The sequence below is a fragment of the Nycticebus coucang genome, chromosome 10 (genome assembly GCF_027406575.1).
Source record: "Nycticebus coucang isolate mNycCou1 chromosome 10, mNycCou1.pri, whole genome shotgun sequence".
Lineage (NCBI taxonomy): Eukaryota > Metazoa > Chordata > Mammalia > Primates > Lorisidae > Nycticebus > Nycticebus coucang.
In genome coordinates, this window is record NC_069789.1 from 67,512,027 (window position 1) to 67,538,560 (window position 26,534).

Genomic DNA, 26,534 nt, shown 5'->3' on the forward strand with positions numbered 1-26,534 from the left:
GACTCCAGATTTGTCCTAATACCTGAGCCTTAATGTCAATGAAAATAGCATGGGAACAATTGTTTTTCCATCTCAAAATGGAAAATAAAACACATACATACACATGCAAAACTGTTTTCATTGCTTTCTTTATCATAAGCAATAAAAAATAAGTTCCAAAAAGAAAGTCCAAGTGAAGTATAATGTTTGCATTCTTAATGATATGCTCAACAGGGTAATTAAAACATTTTTTATTTACAAAAAACCTATTTATCTGATACTTCATCTATATTACTGTAGTATCCTATCATTGTCTTCACAAAGTACCAAGACCAAATTAGGATGAGGCCCCGTTTTAGAACATTTTATTTATGGATATCAATATATTTCTGTTGTTTCTAAATTAAACAACAGAAATTTATTTCCTTCTGTTATGGAGGCTAGAAGTCCAAGGATAATGGTGTGCAGGATTGATTTCTTCTTAATTCCTCTCCTTTTGGCTTAGGGCAATTGTTTCCTGGTATTTTCACTGGGTCATCCCTCTGAGACTGTAAGCTCTAATCTCCTCTCCTTACAAGAATACCCATCATATCCTATTTGGGCCTGTAGTGATAACCTCATTTGACCTAAATATCTCTTTAAAGACCCGAACTCCAAGTACACTCAGATTATAAGAAACAGAGCATTAGGATTTCACCCTACACATATAAATTTGTGTAGGGTGAAACAATGCAGTCTATGACACCATAGTATTTTTTCCAATAGTGTATGTTCATCTTTAAGTTCATATGTTTTTAGCTCTAGAAAATGTTGTCAAATTATAAATAAAGATCAAGTTCAATATATTTATGTATATTTTAATATTATTGTATGGGTTATTCTTGTGTGGAATTATTCCTTGCCCATTGAAATCTAAACTATCAACAGGAATGAAAAATATAATAGTTTCGTGTCTCCATATTATTTGTCCCACGAGTATTGCTGGCTATGTATGCATGCACACCTTTGTACACGCATTTTATATATATATATATATATATATATATATATATATATATATGCACATACATATATTAAAAGGTTTTATATATACAGATATATAAAACCTATATATAAACTGTAATATGTGATAAAAAGGTTAAGGAAAAAGATTCATATTTCATTAAAAGATGGCTAATTATTTCTCTATTCCCAGTATTTGTGTATTTTTAATGTCTTTTTGTTTCTCAGTAATGTAGATGATACACAAATATATCATATTCAAATACAAAGAATTAAACTTTGGTATTTGTGAAACTAATTGTTTTCCATCATTCTAAGCAGAAGACAAACATGACTTATTTTTAATTGTCTTTTATTTATGAGTTGATTTCCTCTACCTCTTCTGCTTAAAAATTTAAAAGAAATCATCCAGTAAGTCCTTATTATAGGCAGGTGACATCAGAATAGGACTGTTCCAGACAGTGATCAACTTCAGTCACCTACTTTAATAATTAATCCTTTTAGTCACAGAAACCTGTGCAAAATTATCTTCCACTTTCTTCCTTTGAGAATCATTTTGCCAGCTCTTGTATTTGAGTTTTGCTTACACTGTGTTTTATAAAGGTCAAATTATATGCTTTAAAATTTCATTATTGGTAAAAAAACATTATTTTCTAATGTGTTTCTGAAGTGGTCTCAGTTATTTCACCAAAAACTTACATAATTGGTTTAGAAATATCAAGGTGACTACTTTTAAACTAAAAGAAAAAAATAATTCATCTAATAAAGAAAGATGAGAAAAAGACATCTCTTTGCAGGACAAGACATGAAGACAAAATCTCTAGAAGGAAGATAAAATATGGGCTATTTTAACTCTAGGCTTGCCCCAGGCACAATCTGACAAGGTAGGGAAAAGTTATGGCGATCAGTGAGAGAAAGTTTCCAATTCTCCTTTCTCTTTCTACTTTATATTTCTTAAGCCTCAATTCATGGAGATATTTGAACCCTAGAGTGAATGAATCTCAGAAACTTAGAATGCTTATGAAGTCTGTTCTTATCAGGGGATAAATGCAGGGTCAGCAAGTTCATGCTGCAAGTTTTCAAGGGAATAAAATCCAAATATTATGTCTTATTAAAAATCTATCATTCTTTGACCTTTAACTTTTGGTGTGAAATCACATGTAATTTTATTTAATTGCAGCAGGGTGCAATACTGCTTTTTTCTCATTCTTTTATAATTAAAAAGACTCTTCCAGGTTCAGGGGATATGAGAGAAAAGCTAAGGAAGGGCGGCAGGGGTGAGGTTGAAGCAGAGAGGGCTGTGTTCACCAGGGTCAAGTACTGGGCTTCCTTTGTACCATACATATCTCTGCTAGCTGTACCCTCTCCCATTTCACCTTTTTGACAGTGGTAGGGAGGTATTATGTTCACTAATCACAATCTAGGACTAATAATGTATTAATTCACAACACTTGTCCTCAAATTGGCATTATATGAAATTATCGAAATGAAATATTTACAAACAAATATGGAATCTTATAATATCTAAAGAGCTCAACAACTAAGAACTTTTGTGAATAACTACTAATATAGTTGTTGTTATATTGTAGATAGGATTGTTCTGAAGACTTTATAGTAGTTAATTTGAAGTCTAGTCCTACCCCAATGTGAGATGACACTCAGGCTATGTGATTAATTGGTTTGTTTGCTTGTTGCAGACCTTCTCTCAGTTGGAAAAATGGATATGATGACCTCCATCAATGCCTTACAGTCTTCAGTCCTAGGAAAACAAATATATTGCAAGCAGTCAAATTTATAAAACACATACACATACACACACACAATTAACATTGTAAATATGTTCATTTTTATAAATATTGTTTTCATGTTGCTTTATATGAAAAAATAGTAGATGATGTGCTAACAAAATATTCTCTTGGTGTTTTATTTTGCTGGATTGCATGTTTTAGATTCGTTCATACTACCACATGAAATGATCAGTTATATTTTTTCAGTATTAAAAGACACTGACTCTTTTTTATCTGACTGCATATCACCCTCCAGTTTTCCTCAGAAAACAATAAATGACTACATACTTACCTGACACTAATCGTAGTGTTTACACACAGCAGATGCTGACATAGTTGTCGACTGGCACGTGAAAATTAAAATGCATCACCACATGTTAAAATGTTGCCGGAATGTGGTGCTAAAATAAAATCCAATATTTAACACACCATATGCTACATTTGAGTAAAATAGATGTGTGACTAAAGGAGGAAAATCATTTATTTTCTTATTTATTTTCCTCATTAAAGGTATTACACATTTATTTTTAACAACATTGCTCTACGAATTGACAGGAAGGGAATAGATCCAGAAAAAATTCCAACACAAATCCATCATATCTTCCCATCATTTCCAGTCTCAATTCATTTTTCCGAGTTTTCTCCTTATTCATGTTTATCAATATTTATGTTAGCATTCTCCTGCAAAGATTAAAAAAAAGAATTTAGAAGATAATAGATAATTTTGCTTTTTACCTGGAATAATAGAAAATGGGGTGGAGCAAGATGGCGGCTGAGTAACAGCTTCCCTGCAACTGGGCATGGTGTGTCTGGGGAGATAAGACTCCAGGTATCTCTGGCTGGTGGGATGTGCCTATAATCATCCCTTTAAAGATACAGGGAGACAGCAAGGGACTTCTGGACCCCAAGAGGAGGACAAAAACAGTGGACACTGGCAAGTGGTTACGTCTGTTCGATGGAACTAATCCCACTGGCAGGCATAAGTACAAGCAGCAGTGAGACTGCAAACCGGAAAGGCCTTACCTATAAACTGTTTCGGTGTTTTTGGACTTGGCACTCAGTTGAGCTGCCTTGGGGAGAGCTTGAGCAGGAGTGTGGAGAACATTGGACATTGTCTGGGGCTCCAGACTGAGCCGTTGAGCCAGATGGAGCTAATAGAGTTCAGATGTGGGCCGCAGGGAGTCATTGTGAGAGAACTGCCCTGGCAAGCTCTGCCCTCAGGGTCACAGAGCAAGGATTGGGCAGGAGCCAGTAACCTATTGACTGAGCAGCCTAAAGGCAGGGACTGAGTTGCCTTACAGCCTTAACACTCAGGAGCAGAGTGAGAATGGTTTTGGCACATTGGAGCCTCGTGGCTATTGCCCTGGGTAGAGTACCATGGCATCACAGATCATAGCAACCTCAAAATCCTGGGCTTGGTGCCACCTGGGCCCCCATAAGAGCTGCCACAACCTCAGACCTGTGACCCATGCCCACCAGGCCTCCACATGCCCTGACCAGGCCCTGCAGGAGCTGCACAACCCTGCATCCTCCCTCCTGTACATGGGCCCTGCCTCCACACGGGCCCGCTCATCTGGCCAGGGACTCTGGTAGCTGTGTGCCCTCCGGAGCCTCCCTGCCTCTGCACAGAGCCTTTCTCCTGACTAGAGAATGCTGGAGTTTTGGGCTCTCTGTGCCAAAGTCACTGGATGCCAGGCACTGCCAGAACCATGAGCAACACCTCCTGCCCTGTTGCTGGATCCAGGTGTGTCATGCTCCAGAGCTGCTTCCACAACCAAAACTCCCTGGATGGTGCAGCCCCAGAGAAACTACACAGGGTCACTCCCTACAAAGATCCAGCAACAATAGAGTGATTCCGCTGGGGTCTAATCTTGGAGAGACACCTCTCGAACTCTGAGGATGGCCAGAGGCAATGGAGAAAAACAATCATGAGGCAAAATCAACAGAAAAACTCTGGTAATATGAATAATCAGAGAAGATCAACTCCCCCAAGGATCAATGGGGCAGACACAGCACAAGATCCCATGCACAAACAAATAGCTGAGATGTCAGAAATCGAATTCAGAATCTGGATAGCAAATAAGATCTCATTAGAATTCTAAGCAGTAAAGGATATCTCAAGAATTCAATGAATTCAAAGACCAAATAACCAAAGATTTTGACACATTGAGACAAGAAGTTGCATCCCTCAAAGATCTGAGAAATACAGTAGAATCCCTCAGTAACAGAATGGAGCAAGCAGAAGAAAGGATTTCTGACATTGAAGACAAAGTTTTCAAATGCTCCCAAACTCTCAAAGAGGAAGAGAAATGGAGGGCAAAAACAGATCACTCTCTCAGAGAGCTCTGGGATAATTCGAAGAAAACTAATATTCGTCTTATAGGGATCCCCGAAAGCGACTAAGTGGTTTCACAAGACAGAGTCTCTTCTCCATGAGATCATGAAGGAGAACTTTCCAGACATGCCAAGAGATTCTGAAATTCAGATAGCAGACAGTTTCAGAACCCCAGCATGACTCAACCCAAATAAGACATCCCCCAGACACATCATAATCAATTTCACGAAAGTTAATATGAAGGAAAAAATTCTGAAAGCAGCCAGACGAAAGAAAACCATCACCTACAAGGGCAAGAATATTAGAATAACTGCAGATCTCTCTGCTGAAACCTTTCAAGCTAGAAGAGGATGGCCATCAAATTTTAATCTCCTAAAACAAAATAACTTTCAACCCAGGATCCTGTACCCAGCTAAACTGAGTTTCATCTATGATGGAGAAATTAAATACTTCAATGACATTCACATGTTGAAGAAATATGCCATAACTAAACCAGCTCTCCAGGATATTCTCAGACCTATCCTCCATAAAGACCAGCATAATCCTCCACCACAAAAGCAAACCCACCCAGAAAATTTTGATCAAATTCCAACTTTCACAGTAGCAAAAGGATTAAAAATGTCCACCAGACTCTCGAAAGGCTTATCAATATTCTCAATTAATGTGAATAGTTACAATTATCCTCTAAAGAGGCACAGGTTGGCTGACTGGATACAAAAACTCAAGCCAGATATCTGCTGCATACAAGAATCGCAAGAAAACACAAATATAGACTCAAAGTGAAGGGATGGTCATCTATACTCCAGACAAATGGAAAGCAGAAAAAAGCAGGCATTGTAATCCTATTCACAGATGCAATAGGCTTTAAACCAACTGAAATAAGGAAGGATGGACACTTCACATTTGTTAAAGGTAATACTCAATATGATGAGATTTCAATTACTAATATTTATGCACCCAACCAGAACGTACCTCAATTTATAAGAGAAACTCTAACAGACATGAGCAACTTGATTTCCTCCAGTTCCATAATAGTTGGAGATTTTAACACCCCTTTAGTAATGCTGGATAGATCCTCTGAAAAGAAGCTAAGCAAAGAAATCTTAGATTTAAACTTAACCATTCAACATCTGGGCTTAACACACACCTACAGAACATTTCATCCCAACAAAAATGAATACACATTCTTCTCATCAGCCCAAGGAACATACTCCAAAATCAACCACATTGTAGGCCACAAATCTAACCTCAGCAAATTTAAAAAAATAGAAATTATTCCTTCCATCTTCTTCAGAACATCATGGAATAAAAGTTGAACTCAATAACAACAGGAACCTGCATACCCGTACAAAAACAAGGAAGCTAAACAACCTTATGCTGAAGGATAGATGGGTTATAAATGAGATTAAGAAGGAAATCACCAAATTTTTGGAACAAAACAACAATCAAGACACGAATTACCAGAACCACTGGGATACTACAAAGGCAGTCCTAAGAGGGAAATTTATAGCACTGCAAGCCTTCTTCAAGAAAACAGAAAGAGAGGAAGTTAATAACTTAATGGGACATCTCAAGCAACTGGAGAAGGAAGAACACTCCAACCCCAAACCCAGCAGAAGAAAAGAAATAATCAAAATCAGAGCAGAATTAAATGAAATTGAAAAAAAAGAATTATACAACAGATCAATAAATCCAGAAGTTGTTTTTTTGAAAAGATCAATAAAATAGATAAACCTTTGGCCAACCTAACCAGGAAAAAAAGAGTTAAATATCTAATTTCATCAACCAGAAATGGTAAAGATGAAATAACAACAGACCGCTCAGAAATTCAAAAAATCCTTAACGAATACTACAAGAAACTCTACTCTCAGAAATATGAAAATCTGAAAGAAATCGACCAATACCTAGAAGTACACCACCTACCAAGACTTAGCCAGAACGAAGTGGAAACGTTGAACAGACCTATATCAAATTCAGAAATAGCATCAACTATACAAAATCTCCCTAAAAAGAAAAGCCCAGGACCAGATGGCTTTACATCAGAATTCTACCAAACCTTTAAAGAACTAGTACCTATATTACCAAACCTCTTCCAAAATATAGAAAAAGAAGAATATTACCCAACACATTCTACGAAGCAAACATCACCTTGATCCCCAAACCAGGGAAAGACCCAACAAGAAAAGAAAATTATAGACCAATATCACTAATGAATATTGATGTTAAAATACTCAATACAATCATAACAAACAGAATCCAACAACACATCAAAAAATTATACACCACAACAAAGTGGGATTTACCCAAGGGTCTCAAGGCTGGTTCAATATACGTAAATCTATAAATGTAATTCAGCACATAAACAAACTAAAAAATAAGGACCATATGATTCTTTCAATTGATGCAGAAAAAGCTTTTGATAATATCCAGCATCCCTTCCTGATCAGAGCACTTAAGAAAATTGGTATAGAAGGGACATTTCTTAAACTAATAGACGCCATCTACAGCAAACCCACAGCAAATATCATATTGAATGGAATTAAATTGAAATCATTTCCACTTAGATCAGGAACCAGGCAAGGTTGCCCATTGTCTCCATTGCTCTTTAACATTGTAATGGAAGTTTTAGCCATTGCAATTAGGGAAGAAAAGGCGATCAAGGGTATCCACATAGGGTCAGAAGAGATCAAACTTTCACTCTTCGCAGATGAAATGATTGTATATCTGGAAAACACTAGGGATTCTACTACAAAACTTTTATAAGTGATCAAGGTATACAGCAATGTCTCAGGCTACAAAACCAACACCCATAAGTCTGTAGCCTTTATATATACCGACAATAACCAAGCCAAAAAAACAGTCGAGGACTCTATCCCTTTCACAGTAGTGCCAAAGAAGATGAAATATTTGGGAGTATACCTAACAAAGGACGTGAAAGAGCTCTACAAAGAGAACTATGAATCTTTAAGAAAAGAAATAGCTGAAGATGTTAACAAATGGAAAAACCTACCACGCTCATGTCTGGGAAGAATCAACATTGTTAAAATGTCTATACTACCCAAAGCAATATATAATTTTAATGCAATTCCTATTAAATGTCCATTGTCATATTTTAAAGATCTTGAAAAAATAATACTTCATTTTATATGGAATCAGAAAAAAACCTCGAGTAGCCAAAACATTACTCAGCAATAAAAACACAGCAGGAGGAATCACGCTAACAGATCTGAGACTGTACTATAAATCGATAGTGATCAAAACAGCATGGCACTGGCACAAAAACAGAGAAGTAGATGTCTGGAACAGAATAGAGAATCAAGAGATGAATGCAGCTACTTACCATTATTTGATCTTTGACAAGCCAATTAAAAACATTCAGTGGAAAAAAGATTCCCTATTTAACAAATGGTGCTGGGTGAACTGGTTGGCAACCTGTAGAAGATTGAAACTGGACCCACACCTTTCTCCATTAACTAAGATAGACTCTCTCTGGATAAAAGATTTAAACTTAAGACATGAAACTATAAAAATACTTGAAGAAAGTGCTGGGAAAACTCTTGAAGGAATTGGCCTGGGTGAATATTTTATGAGGAGGACTCCCCAGGCAATTGAAGCAGTATCAAAAATACACTACTGGGACCTGATCAAACTAAAAAGCTTCTGCACAGCCAAGAACATAGTAAGTAAAGCAAGCAGACAGCTCGCAGAAGGGGAGAAAATATTTGCAGGTTATACCTCCAATAAAGGTCTAATAACCAGAGTCCACAGAGAACTCAAAAGTATTAGCAAGTAAAGAACACGTGATCCCATCTCAGGGTGGGCAAGGGACTTGAAGATAAACTTCTGTAAAGAAGACAGACACACGATCTACAAACACATGAAGAAAAGCTCATCATCCTTAATCATCAGAGAAATGCAAATCAAAACTACTTTGAGATATCACCTAACCCCAGTAAGAGTAGCCCACATAACAAAACCCCAAAACCAGAGATGTTGGTGCGGATGTGGAGAAAAGGGCACACTTCTACACTGCTGGTGGGAATGCACACTAAACTGTTCCTTCTGGAAGAATGTTTGGAGAATACTTAGAGACCTAAAAATAGACTCGCCATTCGATCCTATAATTCCTTTACTAGATTTATACCCAGAAGACTAAAAATAACAATATAACAAAGACATCTGTACCAGAATGTTTATTGCAGCCCAATTCATAATTGCTAAGTCATGGAAGAAGCCCAAGTGCCCATCGACCCACGAATGGACTAACAAATAGTGGTACATGTATACCATGGAATATTATGTAACCTTAAAGAAAGATGGAGACTTTACCTCTTTCATGTTTACATGGATGGAGCTGGAACATATTCTTCTTAGCAAAGTATCTCAGGAATGGAAGAAAAAGTATCCGATGTACTCAGCCCTACTATGAAGCTAAATTATAGCTTTCACATGAAGGTTATAACCCAACTATAGCACAAGACTATGAGGAAAGGGCCAAGGAAGGGGAAGGGATGGGGGAGGTTAGGGGGGAGGGAGGGTAAAGGGTGGGGCCACACCTATGGTGCATCTTAGGTACAGGTGAAACTTACTAAAGGCAGAATACAAATGTCTACATACAATAACTAAGAAAATGCCATGAAGGCTACATTGAACAGTTTGATGAGAATATTTCAGATTGTATATGAAACCAGCACATTGTACCCCTTGATTGCACTAATGTACACAGCTATGATTTAACGAAAAAAAGAAAAAGAAAGAAAGAAAAAGCAAACTCAATCATATTAATAGCACTTACTAAAGTTAATCAGTGTTTTAGATTGATGACTATCTCTGGAGATTCTTTTTTTTAATTTCAGGTTTAATGTGAGGGTACAAAAAAAAGAAAATGAGACGATGCCAAGATCTCAGTCATCGTCTCTCTCCTCTCACTAAATTTGACCAAAGGTTAAAGGGATTTCTCATTTTCATTCTTCAACATATTTGACAAATGTCTTGTAATTCCTGTAATCTGCTCTATCAAAACCTATGAGATTGAACTCCATGTAGTAATTAAGAGCCTTATATTAAAAGGAGTTCGAGAATAATGACAATAAAAAAAAATTAGAAAATTAAAAAAAAAAAAAGAAAAACACTTCTCAGCAATCTGAAGCCTGTCTTGAACCCTCATAGCAGGTGGGTGAAGGGTCCTGGTGCGATGATGATGAAAGATGGTTAGAGATCAGTTGAAGGAAATCTTTGTCCAGCCTTTAGCTTGCCACTCCACTTTTTTTTTTTTTTTTCCTGAGACAGTCTCACTATGTTGCCCTGTGCAGAGTGCTGTAGTGTCACAGCTCACAGCAACCTCCAATTTTGGGGCGTAAGCGACTCTCTTGCCTCAGCCTCCCAAATAACTGGGACTACAGGTGCCCAGCGCAACATCTGGCTAATTTTTGTTGTCATTGCAGTTGTCATTGTTGTTTACCTGGCCTGGGCCGGGTTTGAACCAGCCACACTTGGTATATGTGGCTGGCACTGTAACCACTGTGCTATGGGTGCCGAGCCATTGCCACTCCACTTTTGTTGGTCTCTCCCTTAAGTAGAGATGTTAACAAATTTCAAACTGCTGAGACACAGTCTGTCTTTCCCTTGAGTTCCTCCAAATTCCAAGTTCAGAATTATCACTTAGAGAAACTGCTTCCTCCTACACCTGTTTGTGCCTAAGATATTGAGATGGAATCCCATCCAGAGGAATCCTTTTCTCTGTGAGATTTTGATTTGTCAAGTACTGTTTGCTTTTACAGTTATTTGATGCTTGCAGATGGATTATTTTTATTTTTTATTATTAAATCATAGCTGTGTACATTAATGCGATCATGGGGCACCATACACTGGTCTTATAGAACATTTGACATATTTTCATCACACTGGTTAACATAGCCTTCCTGGCATTTTCTTAGTTATTGTGCTAAGACATTTATATTCTACATTTAGTAAGTTTCACATATACCCTGGAGGAATTTTTTTCTTTTTGTAATTTACCTATTTTTTTTAATTCCCCCCAATTTTCTTGGCAGGAATGTTATCTTGGATAGAGCTATTTCATCATATTTGAAGTAAAATCCAGCAAAAAATTAAAGATTTGGGATATATATAATAAAAATCCTATGATATATCAAGAATAGAATTGAAAATGCCAAGATACAGATAATAAGAGTTGCCAAAGAGGGGCCTATAAATGCAAAAATAAAGAAGAAATAAATTTAAGAAATAGTGAGAGGTATTTTTTTTTTTAATTTCTAACATACACGGACAGAGTATATCTTTCTTGTTAATTCCTACTTGTGAAACTCCAAAATTAGTCTCTCCTTCAAATTACATAGACCAACACAAATAGTGTATCAGATTGCTAATGCTATTTTAACAAATAACCACAGATTTGGTGGCGATGCATTCTCTTTCCGTTCTGGGGTGCAGGGGTATAAAAACAGTTTTAACAGGCTAATGCCTATGTCTCGGCAAGGTTGTTTCCTTCTGAAGAATTCTAGGGAAAAAATCCCTTCCTTGCTTCTTCCAGCTTTGGGTGGCTGCGTTTCTAGTGGTTGTGTCATTACAAGTATTGCTTTTGTGGTGACATCATCTTCTTATAAAGACTCTTGCAATTATATCAGGCCTCCGCAGATCTTGTATAACAGTGGTTCTCAACCTTCCTAAAGCTTCCTAATTCTGCAACCCTTTAACACAGTTCCTCATGTTGTGGTGACCCCCAACTATAAAATTATTTTTGGTGCTACTTCATAACTGTAATTCTGCTACTGTTATGAATTTTAATGTGAATATCTCATATGCGGGGTGTATTTTCATTGTTCCAAAGGGGCCGCGACCCACAGGTTGAAAACCACTGTTGTATAACTATATTAGTACCTTAAAATCCTTAATTTAATCTCACATGAAAAGTACTTTTTGTCATACAAGGAAACATATTCACTGATGTCAATAATCAGGCCATGGAGGGTGAGAGCAGCGCTATTCAGCCTATAAATACGCTTTCACTCCCACATATGTAGGAGATAAAAAAGTTGAGCCTACAAAGGACATAGAGTAGAATTTTGGTTAGTAGAGGCTGTGCAGTGCAGGGAGGAAAAAGGGACCAGGAGAGGTTGGTTACAAAAATGTAGCTAGATAATAGGAACAACCTTCAGTGTTCAACAGCTCTGTAGGGTGACTATAGTTAACTATAATTTATCATATATTTACAAACAGCTAAAAAGAGAGTTTTTAATGTTCCCAACACTGTCACAGCCCACCGCGGCCACCACATGTCAGGGCCTGGGACTGGTCAGGTCTCAGGCGGGCTTAACTAAGTTCTAGATGTGGAATGCTAAGCTACCTTGCTCAGGAACAGTTTCTCTTGCGTGCCTGAGGCCTATGTACTTTAGCTGATGTGAGAGAGAGAGAGAAAAGGAGAGAAAAGCAGTCTTAAAATAGATAGACCTTAGTCTTTAGCGGAGCTTGGTAATCTTCAGCAGAGAGACGCTGTGCTGCCGTTCTGCAGGCAGGAGAGGAGGCAGAGTCAGAGTAACCGGGATCTGTGATAGAACGCGCATGCTCCCGACTGCCTTCTCCTCCAGCCTAATATAAGGCTGATCTCGTGCCTCTCCACACCACAGGTGTAGAGACTGCCAATTCACCACTGCTCTCATCTCCGGAGCTCTCATGCTTGTTAGGAACGCTAAATCCCTCTCCCTGCCCTTTCCACCAAGGTGTTTCATTATTGAACTATACAGATATTTCTTATAACTCTCTCCTCCTAGCCATAGGCTATACGGGCTGCTACACAACACAGATGCAGTGGATGAAAAAAATTAATAATTCTATGGCTGAATAGTATTCCCTTGAGAATGTATGCCACCTGTTCTTTACCTGTTCATTTGTTGATGGACACTTAGACTGATTCCATTTCTTGGCCATTGTGAATAGCAATACAGTGAACATGGAGGGGCAGATATTTCTTTGCTATATGGATTTACATTTCCACCAGCAGTGAAGAAAAACCCCTTTCTCCCCATCCTCAAAAGCATTTGTACTTATTTGCTTTGAAACAGTCTTACTCTCTTACCCTGGGTAGTGTGCCATGGCGTCATAGCTCACAGCAACCTCAAATTCTTGAGCTCAAGTGATCCTCTTGCTTCAGCCAGCCCCAGCAGCTTGGACTAAGGCACCTTCCATGGTGCCAGGCTAATTTTCCTATCTTTTAGTAGAGACAGGGTCTCACTTTTGCTCAGGCTAGTCTTGAATTCCTCACCTAAAGCAATCCACTTGCCTTAGACTCCCAGAGGGCTAGGATTACAGATGTGGAGCCACCACACCCAGCCAACATTTGTATTTTTGATAACAGACATTCTAACTAGAATGATTATGGGGTTTATTTTGTTTATTTACTTTTTATAGAGACGAGATGTTATTCTTCACCGAGGCCCGAGTGCCATGGCCTGCACATAGCTCACTGCAAACTCAAATTCCAAGACTCAAGTGATTCTCTTACTTTGTCCTCTTAAGTAACTGGGGCTACAAGCCTGAGATACTGACCTTCGCTTAGTATGGTTTTTATGTGCAGTTTCCTGATTATTATTTTTGTTGACTGTGTTTTTCCTATACTGGTTGGTCCTGTCTATGTCTTCTTTTAAGAAATGTTTGTTCAGATCCTTTGGCCATTTTTTTTTATTCAGAATATTTGTTGTTATGCTATTGAGTTGCTTGAATTCCCTGTATATTCTAAACATTAGCCTCATGTCAGATTAACAATATGCAAGCATTTTCTCCCATTCCACCCTTGTCTTTTCATTCTGTTGATTTTCTTTCTTTTCTGTCTAGGAACTTTTAGTTTGATATAGTTTATTTGTCCTCTTTTGCTTCTGTTCTTGTGCTTTTGAGGTCCTACACAAAAATTCCTCACCAGACCAACATCCTCAAGTGTTTCCTTCATGCTTTCTTCTGTTGGCTTTTCAATGCAGGTCTCGTAGTTAAGTCTTTAATCCATTTAGAATGGATTTTTGTATATGGTGAGATATTGGGGTCTCGGTTAACTGTTCTACATATGGATATTCAGTTTCCACAGCACAATTTATTGGACAGGCTATTATTTGCCAAGGGTAAGTTTGTGGTGCCTTTGTCAAAAATCAGTTGTTTGTAAGTACATGGATTCATTTCTGGGTTTTCTTCTCTGTTCTTTCGGTCTATGTGTCTGTTTTTATACCAAGATCCTGGTGGCTTATAATGCATTCTTTTAAATCAATTCATTTATTGATGGCTATTTTGGTTGTTTCCATATTTTGAGTATTGTGAATTAAAACAGATAGAATTAATTATTGTCATCACCAGCACCACAGAGTAAATAGACGTCAAAAGGGAAAAAAAAATAGAAAATAGAAAAGGGAAAATAGGGCAGTGCCTGTGGCTCAGTCAGTAAGGCGCCAGCCCCATATACTGAGGGTGACGGGTTCAAACCCGGCCTCAGCCAAACTGCAACCAAAAACTAGCCGAGCGTTGTGGCGGGCGCCTGTAGTCCCAGCTACTCGGGAGGCTGAGGCAAGAGAATCGCTTAAGCCCAGGAGTTGGAGGTTGCTGTGAGCTGTGTGACACCATGGCACTCTACCAAGAGCCATAAAGTGAAACTCTGTCTCTAAAAAAAAAAAAAAGAAAGAAAAGGGAAAATAACTAAGAAAATATGTATGTACTTTAGTACATAAAATTTTTATATCAAAAATACTTCTTATATCCAAAAAAGGAAAACATTTTTATTTCAGAAAAAAGAAAAACACTTATTTTGTGTAAAAGCTACAGTTAATTTTTTTTTTTTTATGTTGTGTGAGTCACATATAAAAAAATTGTTTCACAATCTTTGGCTGCACAAACTTTAAAAATGTAAAAAATAAACTATTCTGAACTCTTTAGGCAGATTCAGGGCTGGATTTGGCCCTTAGGCAGAAGTTCGCTGACCCTTGTCCTACAGAGTCAAATTAGGCATCAAATATGTGAGACACAACCACTGGGCTCCCCCTCCCTGACAAGGCACAGACATGTAATCAAGTAGAACACCAACCATCAGCTCTACATCTGCTGTTCTCTCAAAAAGAGTTGAAAAAGAAGCATATATTGAAATATTGTGTACCAGACATGTTATTGAGTTAGATTAGATTTTCAAGATTTGGATAAAGGCTTCAGACAGATAGCTAATAATTTCATGTCACTTAAAAGGGAGAAAAATCAGAATGATAAGAGTCTTCTCAGTAGTTACATGTATAGTGTACTCAGAATTTTAAAATAATCAAGAAAGAAGACAGGAGTGAGATTTAATCCAGCTATACGAATTTCAAGTTTAAAGGATATAGAAAATAGTTATCATGATTAGAATAGGGAAATATTTTTCCCTTTGTATCCTCCAAGAATATCTACTAGGGAGCAAGATTTAGTTCATCATAACGTTAACCAAAAACACGTCCCATAATGTCCACAATTTTAAACAATAAAAATAATGAGTATTTAATATGCAGAAATAATATTACAAATATAAATTAAATTGAAAAATAGTAGATCTAATATACAGATTTTTGCCTTGACAGTAGAGAAATAATACAATTAATAAAAATATTGGATAAGAAGGCACATATTACATAAGAAATACTTGAAATAAGAAAATTTCAAACTAAGGTAATACTAGAGAAGAGATTGTATTTTGCTTATAAGTCAGAGAAAGGAATTACAGCATTATTCTGATAGGAAATTAAGAGTCCATATTTAAAGAGAATAGAGACTGTGTTCTTTTTCTAAGGGAGTATAAAAATAAACATTAGAAAAATTGTCATTAAAAGTTATACATTGTTATCAGAAAGAAACAGAGAGCTTTAGGATTAATTGATTTGGAAAGGAAAAACAAAAAAGGAGGGATAAACTTCAGTCAGATGCACATACCAAAAAGTCAAATTACCACCAAATAATATTCAATGTAATAGATCTTACATCATTATTGTGAGTCAAATTAAGCATTATGAAGTTTATACAAGATAAAAGGAGGTAATTTCTGTAATGCAATTTTTTTAAATTAGAACGGAATTTAAATGCATACACTATTGTGTTTTTATCTCTCAAAGTTTCCTTTTTCTCAGATTTTCTTCCCTTATTCCACTCATTGTTTATCTTGTCCACTCAATGCAAAGCTGAGATATATGAATGTAAGCCAACTTGTATCTTGTCCAACAGGTCTGTAATAATCTCAGCATCACTGTAGTGTTAACTGAGCAAGTATTAATATTTCCATTGTTGAAACCTTTGTATTATCATGTAGCCTTGAATAAGAAATCAAGAATCGCATAGTCAGCGGAGCAAGATGGCAGCCGAGTAACAGCTTCCTTGCATCTGGGCACCATGAGTCTGGGGAGATAGGACTCCAGGCATCTCTGGCTGGTGGGATCTGCCTATCATCACTCCTATGAGGATACAGGGAGTCAGCGAGAGACTTCTGGATCCCAAGACGAGGACTAAAACAGTGGAAAACCGGCAAGTGGTCGTGTGTGTTCAATCCGTCTAAACCTGCCCACAACTGTAAGTTCAGTAGCAGCGAGACTGCAAACCAGAAAGGCCTTACCTGTGAACTGTTTTGGTGTCCTTGGTCTTGGCACTGAGTTGAACTGCCTAGGGGAGGGCCTGAGTGGGAGTGCGGAGAACTTTGGCCGTTGTCTAGGGCCCAAGTCTGAGCTGCTGAGCCAGACGGAGCTAATAGTGTTTGGCGGTGGGTCACACGGAACCATTGTCAGTGATCTGCCCCGGCAAGCTCCGCCCTCAGGGGGGTGGGAGCTGGTAACCGAGCAACCAAGTAGACTAAGGGTGGGGTGTGAGCTGCCTTACAGCCCTAACCCTCAGGGGCAGAGTGAGACCGGTTTTGGCACACTGGGTAAGTGGATAGCCACTTCAGCAGTGATTCCAGCGAGAAAGCTGGGAAAGCTTCTGCTCAGCAAGTTTACAAGTTCAAAGAGCCTTTTAAGTGTGCTGAAGAGAGATTTAGGGTGTCTACCTGCTGGGGTTTGAGAAATCAGCAGCCTCCAGTCGTATCAGAACTGTGATTAACATCTCATACCCCAGAAGACCACATGTTGCCCAGACAATATTCAATAACATATACAAACTGCTTTGTTTTTGGTTGTGTATTTTTTTCTTTGGTTGTTTTTTTTGTTTGTTTATTTTGACGTTGCTGATGTTCTTTTGTTTTTTTAATTTCAATCTTTTCCACACAGATCCCTTTTTCTTTCTCAATTTTCCTAGTTTAATTATAATTTCCCATTGCTGCTTTTTTTAATAACTTCAACTTCATTTTTGCTAGTGTTTCTACCAATATAATTTGGTTTTTCACCCAATTTTATCCCCGTAAAGTTTTCTGTTTGCTTCTTTTGGTTTGATTTATAGCATTTTTGTCCTTCCTCTCTACTTGGTGGAGGTGGGGTACTGTGTCTGATCAGGTTAGCAAAGAGCTGCTGACCTCAAGGGAACCACGCAACTGGGCACCCCCAGAAGGTGGGGTTTTTTAAGGTTGTGTCAAAGTACCCTACTGTACACCTATATTGCACTGTCTCCCTCTTTCTGTGCCTCTCTTCTTTTTGTCAATATTCCTGATACCCACCCCCTCTCCTTTCTCTATCTTTCTTTTTTTCTTATCACTCGGTCCTCCTTTCTTTCATCCCCTTTTTTTGCTCTTCAACCTTCTCACCCTTCTGCTGCTGTAACCCTTAGTCCACAGGCACAAGAACTTAAAGAGCAAGAGGAAGTGAAAGGAAAATTAGGGCAAGGAAACCGATAAAAAAATCACTCATGAGGAAGAATCAGCAGAAAACTCCAGGCAACATGAAGAACCAGTCTAGAACAACCCCATGAAGTAGCTACTGCAGATGATTCCACCTGTAAAGAAATGTTAGGAATGACAGAAAGGGAATTTAGAATACACATGTTGAAAACAATGAAAGAAATGATGGAAACAATGAAGGAAATTACTAATAAAGTGGAAAATAACCAAAAGGAAATCCAAAAACAGAATCAAATAAGAGATGAACGATATGAAGAATATAAAAAGGATATAGCAGAGCTGAAGGAAATGAAACAGTCAATTAGGGAACTTAAACATGCAATGGAAAGTATCAGCAACAGGTTAGACCATGCAGAAGAAAGAATTTCAGAGGTAGAAGACAAAGTTCTTGAGATAACTCAGACAGTAAAAGAGGCAGAAAAGATGAGAGAGAAAGCAGAACGTTCACCGTCAGAATTATGGGACTTTATGAAGCGTTCCAACATACGAGTTATAGGAATTCCAGAAGGGGAAGAAGAATGCCCCAGAGGAATGGAAGCCATACCAGAGAATATTATAAAAGTAATTTCCAAAACATCACCAAAGATTCTGACACACTGCTTTCAGAGGGATATCGGACCCCAGGTCGCCTCAAGTCTAACCAAGCTTCTCCAAGACACATTGTGATGAACCTGTCCAAAGTCAAGACAAAAAAAAGATTCTGCAAGCTGCCAGGAGTAAGCGCCAGTTGACCTACAGGGGCAAATCCATCAGAGTGACCGCAGACTTCTCTAATGAAACTTTCCAAGCAAGAAGACAATGTCATCTACCTTTAATCTACTTAAACAGAACAAATTTCAGCCCAGAATTCTGTACCCTGCTAAGCTAAGCTTCAAAATTGACGGAGAAATCAAATCAATTACGGATATACAAACATTGACGAAATTCGCCACAACAAGACCAGCTCTACAGGAAATACTTCAACCTGTTCTGCACACTGACCACCACAATGGATCAGCAGCAAAGTAAGAATTCAGAAATCAAAGGACAGAACCTAACCTCCACACTGATGCAAAATATAAAACTAAGCAATGGACTCTCACCAAATAAGACGAATAGAATACTACCGCACTGATCAATTATCTCCATAAATGTTAATGGCTTGAATTCCCCACTGAAGAGACATAGATTGGCTGACTGGATTAAAAAACACAAGCCATCCATTTGCTGTCTGCAAGAAACACACCTGGCTTCAAAAGACAAATTAAAGCTCCAAGTCAAGGGTTGGAAGACAATTTTTCAGGCAAATGGAATTAGAAGAAAAGAGGAGTTGCAATCTTATTTTCAGATTCATGTGGATTGAAAGCAACTAAAGTCAAGAAAGAGAAAGATGATCACTTTATATTGGTCAAGGGAAAACTACAACAAGAAGACATTTCAATTCTAAATATTTATGCACCCAATTTAAATGCTCCCAGATTCTTGAAACAGACCTTACTCAGTCTGAGCAATATGATATCTGATAATACCATCATAACAGGGGACTTTAACACACCTCTTACAGAGCTGGACAGATCCTCTAAACAGAAATTAAACAAAGATATAAGAGATTTAAATGAGACCTTAGAACAACTATGCTTGATAGATGCATATAGAACACTCCACCCCAGGATAAAGAATATACATTCTTCCCATCACCCCATGGAACATTCTCCAAAATTGATCATATCCTGGGACACAAAACAAATATCAACAGAATCAAAAGAATTGAAATTTTACCTTGTATCTTTTCAGACCATAAGGCACTAAAGGTGGAACTCAACTCTAACAAAAATGCTCGACCCCACCCAAAGGCATGGAAATTAAACAATCTTCTGTTGAATAACAGATAAGTGCAGGAAGAAATAAAACAGGAAATCATTAACTTCCTTGAGCATAACAACAATGAAGACACAAGCTACAAAAACTTGTGGGATACTGCAAAAGCAGTTTTGAGAGGAAAATTCATCGCTTTAGATGCCTACATTCGAAAAACAGAAAGAGAGCACATCAACAATCTCACAAGAGATCTTATGGAATTGGAAAAAGAAGAACAATCTAAGCCTAAACTCAGTAGAAGAAAAGAAATATCCAAAATCAAATCAGAGATCAATGAAATTGAAAACAAAAGAATCATTCAGAAAATTAATGAAACAAGGAGTTGGTTTTTTGAAAAAATAAATAAAATAGATAAACCATTGGCCAGACTAACTAGAAATAGAAAAGTAAAATCTCTAGTAACCTCAATCAGACACGATAAAGGGGAAATAACAACTGATCCCACAGAGATACAAGAGATCATCTCTGAATACTACCAAAAACTCTATGCCCAGAAATTTGACAATGTGAAGGAAATGGATCAATATTTGGAATCACACCCTCTCCCTAGACTTAGCCAGGAAGAAATAGAGCTCCTGAACAGACCAATTTCAAGCACTGAGATCCAAGAAACAATAAAAAAGCTTCCAACTAAAAAATGCCCTGGTCCAGATGGCTTCACTCCAGAATTCTATCAAACCTTCAAGGAAGAGCTTATTCCTGTACTGCAGAAATTATTCCAAAAAACTGAGGAAGAAGGAATCTTCCCCAACACATTCTATGAAGCAAACATCACCCTGATACCAAAACCAGGAAAAGACCCAAACAAAAAGGAGAATTTCAGACCAATCTCACTCATGAATATAGATGGAAAAATTATCAACAAAATCCTAGCCAATAGATTACAGCTTATCATCAAAAAGTCATTCATCATGATCAAGTAGGCTTCATCCCAGGGATGCAAGGCTGGTTTAACATACGCAAGTCCATAAACGTTATCCACCATATTAACAGAGGCAAAAATAAAGATCACATGATCCTCTCAATAGATGCAGAAAAAGCATTTGATAAAATCCAGCATCCTTTTCTAATTAGAACACTGAAGAGTATAGGCATAAGTGGCACATTTCTAAAACTGATTGAAGCTATCTATGACAAATCCACAGCCAATATTTTACTGAATGGAGTAAAACTGAAAGCTTTTCCCCTTACAACTGGAACCAGACAAAGTTGTCCTCTGTCACCTTTACTATTCAACATAGTGCTGGAAGTTCTAGCCAATACAATTTGGCAAGACAAGGAAATAAAGGAAATCCAAATGGGAGCAGAGGAGGTCAAACTCTCCCTCTTTGCTGATGACATGATCTTATACTTAGAGAACCCCAAAGACTCAACCACAAGGCTCCTAGAAGTCATCAAAAAATACAGTAATATTTCAGGATATAAAATCAATGTCCACAAGTCAGTAGCCTTTGTATACACCAATAACAGTCAAGATGAGAAGCTAATTAAGGACACAACTCCCTTCACCATAGTTTCAAAGAAAAAGAAATACCTAGGAATATACCTAACGAAGGAGGTGAAGGACCTCTATAAAGAAAACTATGAAATCCTCAGAAAGGAAATAGCAGAGGATATTAACAAATGGAAGAACATATCATGCTCATGGATGGGAAGAATCAACATTGTTAAAATGTCTATACTTCCCAAAGCTATCTACCTATTCAATGCCATTCCTATCAAAGTACCTACATCGTACTTTCAAGATTTGGAAAAAATGATTCTGCGTTTTGTATGGAACCGGAAAAAACCCCGTATAGCTAAGGCAGTTCTTAGTAATAAAAATAAAGGTGGGGGTATCAGCATACCAGATTTTAGTCTGTACTACAAAGCCATAGTGCTCAAGACAGCATGGTACTGGCACAAAAACAGAGACATAGACACTTGGAATCGAATTGAACACCAAGAAATGAAACTAACATCTTACAACCACCTAATCTTCGATAAACCAAACAAGAACCTACCTTGGGGGAAAGACTCCCTATTCAATAAATGGTATTGGGAGAACTGGATGTCTACATGTAAAAGACTGAAACTGGACCCACACCTTTCCCCCCTCACAAAAATTGATTCAAGATGGATAAAGGACTTAAACTTAAGGCATGAAACAATAAAAATCCTCCAAGAAAGCATAGGAAAAACACTGGAAGATATTGGCCTGGGGAAAGCCTTCATGAAGAAGACTGCCATGGCAATTGCAACAACCACAAAAATAAACAAATGGGACTTCATTAAACTGAAAAGCTTCTGTACAGCTAAGGAGACAATAACCAAAGCAAAGAGACAACCTACACAATGGGAACGGATATTTGCATATTTTCAATCAGACAAAAGCTTGATAACTAGCATCTATAGAGAACTCAAATTAATCCACATGAAAAAAGCCAACAATCCCATATATCAATGGGCAAGAGACATGAATAGAACTTTTTCTAAAGATGACAGACGAATGGCTAACAAACACATGAAAAAATGTTCATCACCTCTATATTTTAGAGAAATGCAAATCAAAACAACCCTGAGATTTCATCTAACCCCAGTGAGAATGGCCCACATCACAAAATCTCAAAACTGCAGATGCTGGCGTGGATGTGGAGAGAAGGGAACACTATTACACTGCTGGTGGGACTGCAAACTAGTACAACCTTTCTGGAAGGAAGTATGGAGAAACCTCCAAGCACTCAAGCTAGACCTCCCATTTGATCCTGCAATCCCATTACTGGGCATCTACCCAGAAGGAAAAAAATCCTTTTATCATAAGGACACTCGTACTAGACTGTTTATTGCAGCTCAATTTACAATCGCCAAAATGTGGAAACAGCCTAAATGCCCACTAACCCAGGAATGGATTAACAAGCTGTGGTATATGTATACCATGGAATACTATTCAGCTATTAAAAAAAATGGAGACTTTACATCCTTCGTATTAACCTGGATGGAAGTGGAAGACATTATTCTTAGTAAAGCATCACAAGAATGGAGAAGTATGAATCCTATGTACTCAATCTTGATATGAGGACAATTAATGACAATTAAGGTTATGGGGGGGGAAGCAGAAAGAGGGATGGAGGGAGGGGGTTGGGGCCTTAGTGTGTGTCACACTTTATGGGGGCAAGACATGATTGCAAGAGGGACTTTACCTAACAATTGCAATCAGTGTAACTGGCTTATTGTACCCTCAATGAATCCCCAACAATAAAAAAAAAAAAAGAAAAAAAAAAAAAGAACTTGCCCATTTTGAGGTTTTTATAGACAATCTCCTATTTTAAAAATATTTTATATAGTTTCATTTATAGTTTGTTATCATATATACCTGTGAATTTATTCTGGATTTTCTAATCTATTTTGTTTATCCACTGTCTATTCTTATGCCAATTTTATGCTGATTTGATCAGCAAAAAGAAAAAAAAAAAAAGAATCGCATAGTCAGGCAACCCTCAGGATCGTATATATATATTTGTGTATTTCATCATAAATACAATGATAATTTAGTAGTTTTGGGATGAAATACGTTTTTATTCTATGTCTGTTACTGCATAATTCTAGGCTTGCTATGAAAAGACATTCTATACAGCATGAATGTAACAATTCAACATAGCTTATTCACTGCTGTTCTCTCTTCCTTATAGCACTACAGAAGATGAGCAAATGACGGTGCTTAGTAGCCAGCTTAAACAAATAACACATTCAGAAATTGTAGTTGCCTTTGCCTCATCCTACTGCCATTGCTGACCCTTAGATCTTTTCTATTACTAAAGACATTTCCCCTGGCTTCTCGATTAGTACACTCCTCACTGCTGTTCTCCAGTCATATGCCATGGGAAGATCTGCAATCATCACTTTCCTGGTTGATGTGCCCTGGAGGTACATGCTGTCCAGCCAAATTACTCATAAAATGAATGGGAGAACAGCATATCTTAAATGTGTTTTGAGAATACTCACCTAAATTGTTCAGTAAAATAACCACTAGTCATCAGTGGCTATTTAAAATTAAATAACATTAAAACACTAGCGATGCTTCAGGTACTCAATAGCCACTCGTGACTAAGCACTATCCTTTTGTGTTTTGAACAGAACAGATGTTAAACATTTAAATCACTGCAGAAATGTCCAGTGGACAATATTTCTCTAAATTCCTAATAGTTTCTTTAGAAATAAGGGCATATAATCACATGTATTTGGGAAATACTGTTCATTGTACTATTTTATTGGGGACTTGTTAATGTTTTTTTAAAGTAATTATTTTTTAACTGAGTATTTCTCAGATTGATGGAATTAGATATTTATTTGTAATTACTACTTGAAGTCAGGCAAATATTAGTGTTTCATGAAACCCACTTTGTGGAAATTATTCTAGAGGACTTTAAAAAAATAATTTATGTCACTGCGCAATAGTAAAGGAAATTGACTTGAATTTCATGTTTGATAAGCTCCCTGCAGTAGAGATTTAGCTGGTAAACATAAATCTTACAATCTGAAAAAAAGAAAAAAAATCCCAACATATGCTCTGTAGCACATAAGGAAACTAAAGAAAACAGTGCTTAGTTAAAAGCTACTTTAAAAACGCAAAGCTGTTTTGTTTTCTTTTCATGGGGAAATTATATAAACTCTCACAATTTAATTTGTGTATGTAAGTGAAGGCTCATTGTTTATTAAAGTTACTGAACTTAGCATGCACTAATATTAACTCATGGCTAAAAGTGCAGATACCGTACTCAAAACAATAATGTGCATAAACAAATGCATTAAATCCTCATATTGTGGGTGAATAGCAATTTTTATCAATGCATTATTATTTTGTCTAGAGCTGATTGGGGTTTTGCTTTTTTTATTAATATTTTCATTTTATTAACCTATTTGTAGGATTGCTCTATGTTCCTACATTGGCTGATCATTTGTTTATAAAACGTTGCTGATAATTTTGCAATTATGAACGTTAATGTGTTCCACCTCTCCTCCTCAATACAGGTACAATCAAATTCTAGGGCCATCTTAATGTAGTCACACTAAAAAACACAAGTTTTTAAATACTGACCTAAGGTTATGTCACTAGTGAATGATGAAGTCGGGATTCAGGCACTAGATATTATAAAATATAGTCTATGCTTAGCTTATAAATCTGTCTCAATATTGGACTTTAAACACTAAGATTGTATCATTGTAAATGAAATTTTTGTGGTAAAAGAAAAGACATAATGACATTTGGGAAAACACGTGCAAGGGAAAGACCAAAGGGTGCAATGAGAAGTCTCTATGCTGACAGAGAGATGAGCCAACCCCTTCTTGATGAGGTTAGCATTTCAGGAGACACAGGGAGACAGTCTGTGTGCGCACACTGAATATGTAAAAACCAGCCCTTTTGTAGATAAACAAGGCCTGTCACAAATCAGACGAGAGTAAATCCTAGCTGAAGTTTTGCCCTTTCTGACTAACACAGGAACATTGTGAAAAGACAACAGGTTGAAAATGTAAAAATAAATAAGAAATGTAAAGAATATTTTACCCTTTTGCACAGGATAAAAAGTTATCTTGATAAGAACCTTGTGGGCAACAACCGTGGTATAAAATTAAGCTAAATTGAACGTATGAAGTAGAATGCGAACCACGTGACTATGTGTAAAAGACACATGCGTGTGATAGAAAAATCCTGAGTGACAGAAGACGTTAGATGAGGCACTTCCCAATTTCTATTATGTGACAGCTATTGCTTGTGAAACTCCTCCAAGGCCCTTAATGCCTTTCATTTTCTTTATCTGATTAATTATTTATTTTGTTACATTTTTAAATAGCATTGCTTTTGTTATATGCAACTTAGGCATATATGCATTGCTAAAATTGGGACAAATAGAAATGAGAAAAAAAATTCCATATAATATTTTTAAATGTGTCCCAAACCAGAAATCCTTTGCATATTTTCTCATTTTTTTCTTTGTTCTTCTGAATAGTAAGGTGAATATTTGAGAATATTTTGTTATTTTACAAATTCTCTAACTTTATCAACCACACATTAATTTGTGCATTTATTATATGCTGTGTTTATGTGTATGCATGCATATATTTTCATACTTTTTGTGCTGACATTTCTTTCCTACCATTTTTGGCTTTGTCTTGCTAAATAAAGCAATATATTGCATTATTTTACCTTATTGTTGAAGTAATCCTGTGAAAAATTATCTTTATTTATTTTAGAATTATAACTGAATTTATAACATTAGCCACCCACCTTACACTATTATTTACCTTGAGTTTTCATCAACTCAATTCCAAGAGCAAGTCAAACCTCATGTTATTAAAGACACTTACCTTTCTATATATTGACAACTATTTCTGAATTAAAGAGAATCTATTGAAGTTTTTTGAATATTGTCTTAAATTTCTAGAACAAACTGCAGCTATAATTATCAACTTTTAAAACTCTGACCTCAACAATTCAGACAGCAGGGACAAAGGCTGCATTTATAGTGAATGTTTCAATAAGAGTACTCAGAGAATAATTTCAGAATATCTCTCTTTGAAGCTCAGATTATAATTTTTTTTTTTTTTTTTTGTAGAGACAGAGTTTCACTTTATGGCCCTCGGTAGAGTGCCATGGCATCACACAGCTCACAGCAACCTCCAACTCCTGGGCTTAACCGATTCTCTTGCCTCAGCCTCCCGAGTAGCTGGGACTACAGGCGCCTGCCACAACACCTGGCTATTTTTTTGT